Below are 8,512 nucleotides of genomic sequence, written 5' to 3'. Positions count from 1 at the left end.
TTAAAAACATAAAATATAATTATGAAAAATACATTATTTTCCAATATCTTTCAAATATTGTTACCTGTGGAAAGTTTTCCTTACCAATGCAGAGGAATATAAGTACTACTCCTTTATCTCTTTTATTGATATTTCTGTTGCAACTCACAGAACACCTACTGAAATCAGCTTAAGAAATGAGACAACTTTATTGGCTCAAGAAACTTAAAAGTTCAGACATGAAACTGACCTCCAAGAATTCAAATGATAATTTCATTCTCTCCCTCCTTCCTTCTGTTCATCATGTGTGTGTTATCCTTTCCTGTCACACACAGGCTCTGTCATAACATGTTGAGGAGGCTATGACTTCAGATAAGACTAAGTCATCCCAGCTTAGTACACCCATAGAAATGGAGAGCTTCTTGTTCACAAAACCTCCTTGCTAGTATTTAAAATCCCAGCAAAAGTCTCTGACTGGCTAACTTGTTCACATGCCCACCCTTTGTCCAATCACTGTCACCAGCTGATAGGGTAATCTGATTGGTCAATGCCCAAAGAAGTAAGTTAATATCATTGGCATCCCCCAAAAACCCACCTGTAATGAAGGAATGGTAGTTCCAACAAAAGAAGGTATAAGAGTGCTGTACATCAAAAGCAGGGTAAAAGGATTCTGGTTGATATGAAAAAACAGATGCCTAGCACATGGATATAATGACTGATTTTTTGTGTTTTTGGGTTTTGCAGAATTACAATTTGATCAATGAACCCTCATACTTTTAAGGGAAGAATTACTATTTATTCCTAATGCATTCTTTCCGTATCCCACCTCAATTTAGCCTGGTTGACTCAAGACTTAAGAAATCATAGGATTTTTAGAGGGATGCAAAACCTGAGAGACTACTGAACTACTAAAAACGAACTAAAGATTGAAGGAGGTGGGGGAAGGGAGGTGGTGCCAATGGAGGAGGGCACTTGTGGGGAAGAGCACTGGGTGTTATATGGAAACCAATTTGACAATAAACTATAAAAAAATAAATAAAATTAAAATGAAGAAAACAAACCAATAAATAAGTAAAACAACTGAAAGAGAAAAAAAAGAAAGAAGAAATCATAGGGGCACCAGGGTGACTCAGTTGGTTGGGCATCTGACTCTTAATTTCAGCTCAGGTCCCATGATCCAGGGCTGCGGGATCAAGCCCCTAATGAGGCTCTCTGCTGAGCATGAAAACTGCTTGGAATTCTCTCCCTCTTTCCCTCTGCCCTTCTCCCGCATTCACTCTCTCTAACTCATAAAAAAATAAAAAGACTTAAGAAAGACTTAAGAAATCATAATCCTTGAGGAGTTAAACAACTTGAACAGCTCAAAGAAGGTCAATGAATAGACCCAATGCCATATCTCACTTTTTCTAAATTCCTTACATGTGTAGCAAAGGCAAAACACTCAAACAAGGATACTACCTCTTGAGAATGCAAAATAAAAATACAGACAACAAAAATAATGTGAAGAATGGATAAATTTTCCACTCCTGCACAGCAGATTTTATTTTCAAACATCTCATTCCCTCTCAAAAACTGCAGTGCAGATTTTGCAAACACGATGGGTTACATAAGTAGGATTATGTACTCTTCATGCAAACTCTGAAGCCAGCTGTCCATCCATTTCTGTTTCCCAGATAGGAAAAAGGATTACTACACAGTTCCAACAGAATGCTGGATAGACATTGATAAATTCTGACTCTCTCACTTCAAACTAAAAAGAGGAAAATATATTTTAATAGCTCCTTTTAATGAAAGCAATGGCATTTTGTGATTATGGCTTTATGGCTAAATATGCATGTCATGTGCATATCAGCAATCCACACAATATGATTGAGTATTACAAGTTTCACTGTGTCCTCCAAAAATCCCACATTAAGTCCTTACCTCCCTTATTTCAGAACATCACTTTGTTGATAGGGTCTTTACAGAGGTAATTAATTTATAATAAAGTCATTAACACAGGCTCTAATCTAATATGACTAGTATCCTTACAAGAAGGGGAAATCTGGACACACACACACACACACACACACACACACACACACAGAATGTTCTGTGAAGATAAAGGCAGTGAGCAGGGAGATGCTTCTACAAGTCAAGGAATACCGAAGACGGCTGGAAAACCACAGAAGCTGGGAAAGAGGCAAGGAACACATTCTCCCTCATGGCTTCAGAAGGAACAAGAGAAAATGTATTATCTCTGCAATTATTGCATTCATCTAAATAAAAAAAATGGTTTAGTCTGTTGTCCCCAGACCAAATAAAAGTCAGAAATTGAAGTTTAACTAACTTTACAACATAGGCCAAGATTCTCCTATGTTTTATTCAGTAAAATCAGATTAGTGGAAGCAAAATTAGGTTCCTTCCTGGTACCTAAAGTATCCAGATAATGGTCTCAACACTAGACTTTGGTTGATCATCATGAAGTAAACCTGATTTCAAGTAAAGGAGTTTAGATCCACTTTGACCAAAAAGGCATAACACCTCCATCAGACTCCGTTTGTTGGCCCATAGAGAAGAGACCATACAAAGGCAGGATTTTCCTCCCCTACCCTGGAACTATCTGATAAACAATCTGGCCTCAGTGTGGATTTCAATGTGTGATTGACTTTTCCCTTTCAGTTCCATGTGGGTCCATGTTTCTTCTTATGAAAATGGTAGCGTAGGGGTGGGAGGGAGGGTAGAGATGACCCTGGAAATGCAAATATAACAATTCAAACCATCTGTCTATGTGCCTATATCAGGTGAATGTCAAGACCAGTAGCTGCCTGGGAGAATATCCAGACTTTTCAACTTTTTTGTAATGTTTATTTACTTTTGAAGGAGAGAGAGACAGAGAGTGAGCAGGGAAGGGGCAGAGAAAGAATGAGACACAGAGTACAAATCAGGCTCCAGTGTGGGACTCAAACCATGAACTACGAGATCATATCCTGAGCCAAAGTCAGAGGCTTGACTGACTGAGCCACACAGGTTCCCCCATTTCTCAACTTTTCTATTCCAGATACATTGGAATCCCACTCAGACAAGAAAAGGAATTGGACTTTTACAAAAGAGATAATAAAGCTGATATCCATGACCCCCTTAACTCCAACAAGTTTCTTATATAAGCAAATGTATATAGTTCTGGCAGACCTATCTGGTCCCTAGATACCTATGTATTGGACAATCTGAACATGAAATTCAATGGTTTCCTCAGTAGGGAGAGAGAAGCAGGATACAGTGAAAGCAGTTCTCAATTGGTTAAGTAATCTTAACTGCATCATTCAAGAAACAAGGGTTCTAGGAGATGCATGTGGTCCTGTTCCTGTCTCTTTTGTCTTTTTTCTTTTTTTTTTTTTTTTTTTAGAAAACAGGGCTATTTACCCAATTGCAGAAGCCCACTTAGGAAAGCAAAGAGCATAGCAGATGATGCTAAACTATGGATCAAAATGATAAATGCCAAGGTGTCTTATCTAAGTAGATGGTGAGCATTTGGAAAAGGTTTGGAGGTGCATAGGCTGTGAACAAAAATAAAACTACAAAGCCTCAAGGAATCCCTTCAGTTTTAGCTCTATCCCCTTCCCAAATCCACTCAATCCCCCCAGATGACACTGCTGTCACGTCAGGCTTGATATCGTCTCTCTGCAATGCCACCCTCCCCTAGGATCCGACTCTCACACTGCCTCTCAGTTTTGAAATTTGCTTCCCTTGAGTTACTCTATTCATACCACATTGCTACGCTACCTGACTTCACCCCTACAGCTAAAGATCATCTCTGTCTCATTCCTACATCCCAGTAGCAGCTTACCAGCCCAATGGCTCAAAACCTTACTTTGTTATTGCTATTTTGAGCTTGCTCTATATTAAGAAATATACATGATTTTATACCAAATGCCAGTTCCAATTAGTTGATATAGACTGCTTCAGGTCTACATTAGGAAGGATCTTGAAGTCTCATCCTAACTTAGTTGGAAAAGGATGTCTTGGCAGTTAGCAATATTTGCCATAGCCAATGGAGATGAAAATGGAACAGCATCTGCTATATATTTGCCAAACATCTTCTGTATTAGTAAATCCTATGTTTTGTTTTAGTTATTTTCCTCAAACATGCACACATGCACACACACATACACACATCATTTTAAAAGAGTGATTTTCATTATATATTCTTACATCTAGTAGTTCAACCCATGTAATCAAAACAATTTTAACCACATTGTAGTAGCCTGTGTTACAAGTCCAGACATTTGAAAATGGGGTTTGTGAAATTAACTTGTAAAAAGTCAAGAGTAATGTGACAAATTATAAAACATCTACACATACATTTATGTTTGCTAACCACACTGCCTTCAAAGATCCTGAATAAAAATAGTATGAAACAAGTCATTTTGATGGACTAGAAGGGAAGGAGATATGGTCTAAGCATGGGGTGAGGTCTGGGATGTCAAGCCTAGAGAAATGGAAGGTCTTTACCACAACCAGTTTAGAATCATCCAAGGAGATCCTGAAAAAAAGGAAGGTACCTCTGAAAGAACCAGCACCAACATCAAATTTCATTCGTTTGGGGCTTTCGAGGGTAGATACTAACTATAGGAAACATCTTGTGAATGAGATCGTATTAGACTCTGTCCCAAAATGAATAACCTTGAAATTGAAATCCACAAAAAGAAAAATCATATGAGTTAAAGCTTCCGTAGTCTATCTTTAAACAGAATTTGGGGGAAAAATCTATTTAAAACAAGCATTTAGAAAAGCATCATTTCCCTGGCATGATTATAATGTGCTTCATGTTGGCAGGAAGACTTCATTTCCAGTGATATTTTCCAATTGTTAAAATAAAAAAAATCCCTGCCACTTTCTTTGCAATCCATAATTTTGTATTTTTAATTTCGATAACTCAAGTGTCTCTAAGCAGAAATAAGCTGCATATTCATGAGCCCTGATTTGCTGTAATCATTATTTCTGAGGCTTTCTATCTGTGAAGACTCCAAGTACTTGAGTCCTTGTTCTCCGGCAATTATATCAAATTGGCTTAGAGTTGAGGGAGTTGGGAGACCCCACTTCTTCATCTTCTCTCTGAAGGGCTCTGTTGGTCTAACTGGGGTCAACTTTCCTTGCTCCCTAACAGGGCTGATAATTAGTTGCCTCAACATTGGCAGGAAGGATAAAAGTCTATTTAATATGTTAACTAGAGAATTGTTAACTTTTCATCACTCAGCCTTTGGTCATAGACAGCAAAGGGAAAACCAAAGGGGAAAGAGGGTATATTAAAATAAACTGAGCAAAAAGTAAAGGAAGGAAAATATATATCAACTGTTTTTGAGCATGTGAAAAATATGGATACAGAAATAAAAAATTAAAATAAAACAGATGACCAAAGGAGAAAACAAAAATAATAAAATAAAATTACAAATTATTAGGAACCAAAGAAACATCTAGAAATCATCAATCTTTCTGTCTAAAACATGGCTCCTCGTAGTGACAACAGGCCAGGTTTGGGGTTTGAAGGAATGGAGGTCTGCACATCAGCTCTGCTACTTTCCAGCGAGCTGTCCAAGTGCAAGTTCCTTAACCTCTAGGCTCTGCAGTCTTTGTCAGGACTGACACTCCCATAGGAGGGAATGATCACACTTCCTTCTAAAGGTTTGCTGGCGGACTTAAATGAGACGTCTCGAACTGCGTAGTATGGAGTCTAGCACAAAGCATACACTCAATGAACGCTAGTGCCTTGCTCTGCCCAATTCCTCTTTTCTCCTTTCTGGCTAAATAGCCATTCTGTTTTTAAAGGCCTCACAGGTCCTCTTAGCAACCATTCCAGATTATAACAAACATCCCATTTAGGTAGTTCTTCCTGAAAGTATCAGAAGAGATCTCTTGAAATCTATCTCTTTGTCTGCAATTGGGCTTTCCTTGGATATAATGGGAAGAGCACAAACTAGGGTTCAAAATCGGGCTCTGGTATTTACTTGAAATATGGCCTTGGATTCTCTAAACTTCAGTTTCCTCATCTGTAAAATGGGGAGTAAATACCTATATCATAGGGTATATTTTGGAATGTTTTTAATAATTGTATAAAAGGGCTTATTACCACAGTAACTAGACAAGGCAGTAAATTAACAATTAACATTTCATGCTGTTACATGTACTGCAGTCTTCCTACTCCCCAAGAAAATGCTAGCAAGAAGAAACAGGACACATGAGGGCCGTGTCCTTCCTTTCAGCAATTAGTTGACAACACTATGTGGCCATTATCATTCAGATCCTGAATCAGAATCAGCATCTAGATTCTACCCAAAACTTCCATTTTTCAGATGTTTTATTTGAAGCTCAGAAAGTCCCCTTCTGAAGTCATATAGCAGAGGAAATCCGAGATTTTAAGGCCATGAGATGAAAATAACCGTGTGTCTTAGGGCAACAGCTCAGCTTTCCAGAACACCACAAATCTGTGTCTTTAACAGTCCAATCCTAGACCACCTTTCTCCTGCCTGTCAGTCTGTTTTTATATTTTTATGATAAGTTCCATTTGAAATATATATTAGCAGCATATGAATTTGTTCACTGATTATAGAATGAATCTTCTACCAGGGAAATAATGACCTTTACTATACAAACTCCTTTAGAGTAAGGACTATGACTTAATCTTCAGATCCCTAAAAGTACTTAGTAAAATACCTCCTAATCCGTATCCATTAAGTAAATCATGGAGAATTATCCAATTGGGGGTGCTCCCTTACTTTTTTTCCCCTGGTTTCTTCCTTACTGTGCCACATTCATGAAAGAGGATCTCTTTCCACCTCTGAACCTTTGCACTTGCTCTTCCTCTCCCTGCATTGCTGTTCCCATCTACTCAATTAGCTGGCTCATTCTTCCTTCAGTTCTTGGTTTAAGCTCCACTTCCCCCCAGAGGACATCACAGACTTTCCTTTGTAAACTCCAGTTACTTACTATCCAACAACGCTGTAGCTTCTTCCATTGCACCCATCACACTCAGAATGGCCAGATGGTGTCATTTACATGAACCATATGAGAACATTACTTATCTGATTTGTTCTCTGCTACATGCCTAAGGCCTAGCATTGTTCCTAGCAGCCAGGAAAGCCTAACAAATATTCTTTGGAAAAGTGAGCAAAAGAAGGCAAAGCAACAACACAGAATGAATTTCTGATCTAGTGTCAGGAATTCATGAACCGACTCCTGTTTGTCTTTAGTTACAGAGTTAAAAAATATGAACTCAGTGCACTTAGTTTTCTTTCTTCATTATTAAAAAATGAATCAACTAATTAAATTTATTCCAGAATGCAAGGTTAGCACAGTGGTGGATTTTGAAGGCTTCAAGTCTCAACCTGAGGCTTCAGCTTGATCCCAGGTGAAGGCTAAGGTTCCTAAAAGACAAGCTTGGTGTTGCGCTTGAGAGTTTTGTGTTTCTTTTGAAAACTGAGCCTCACCTGCAATTCAAGAGATCAGCACTTGTGCCTTAGTTCATTCTTGTTTGGTTACAGAGAAAGAGCAGGTCAATTCCCAGGACAATGATTAAAAAGGTATATTTTGCCCTCTTCTAATCTTTATATATGATTGAATCAGAGCTGATAGTCCATTATAGCAGTACAGTACCCAGTTAACAATATTGACTGAAAAGCAACTACCTTGCTTATTTTCTGTTGACTTAATGATGGGACAGGCACAAATGGAGCTTTCTGTTAGCTGTTAGTCCTCAATCCTGTCACACTGCTTCACCACTACCATACAGGCCATGTAGAAAGAGATGCAAGCTAAAAATAAAAGCCTGCCCGGATTATTTTGAGACTACCACAAGGCCATATCACTTTTACATCTAGAGGTTTCTCCCTCACATCATGTAAATGAATCATATGAAAATACACCCCACATAATTTTTGTAAGGCACCTGGGTGGCTCAGTCGATTGAGCATCCAACTTCAGCTCAGGTCATGATCTCACAGTTTGCGAATTGGAGCCCCACGTCAAGCTCTGCACTGACAGCTCAGAGCCTAGCGCAGGGCTCAGACTCACGAACATCAAGATCATGATCTGAGCCAAAGTCGGTCACTTAACCAACTGAGCCATCCAGGAATCCCTGCTACATAAACATTCTTAAGCAGTTTATAAATTTCATCAAAACTATCTGGCTTTATACAGCAAATTTATATAAGCAATCATAGCAAATTCCTATGAGGTGAAAAAATTAAAAAAGGTCGTCAAATTGAGTGAAATCTTATGCCATATATTTCAGAAGTATTATAATTGACAAAATATTATGTTCTGTGAATATCTGATTCAACATTTATCCCATTATGATTTTTTAGCTTTTTATTGCATTTTTGAGCCAATTAAAAGAATTTTTTTTTTTCAGGTCTCAAACACTGCCCTTTAAAAAAAGGCCGTAAACACTAATCCCTTAGTAGATAAATCAGCCCTGCCTCTGCCTGATCCATTCAAAAGTAGGATTTAGAACTGATCACTTTCCAATGGTAATCATTCCTCTACAGTAAAACCACTG

The sequence above is a fragment of the Suricata suricatta genome, chromosome 6 (assembly GCF_006229205.1).
Source record: "Suricata suricatta isolate VVHF042 chromosome 6, meerkat_22Aug2017_6uvM2_HiC, whole genome shotgun sequence".
NCBI classification, from domain to species: domain Eukaryota; kingdom Metazoa; phylum Chordata; class Mammalia; order Carnivora; family Herpestidae; genus Suricata; species Suricata suricatta.
This window is presented reverse-complemented; position numbering follows the sequence as displayed.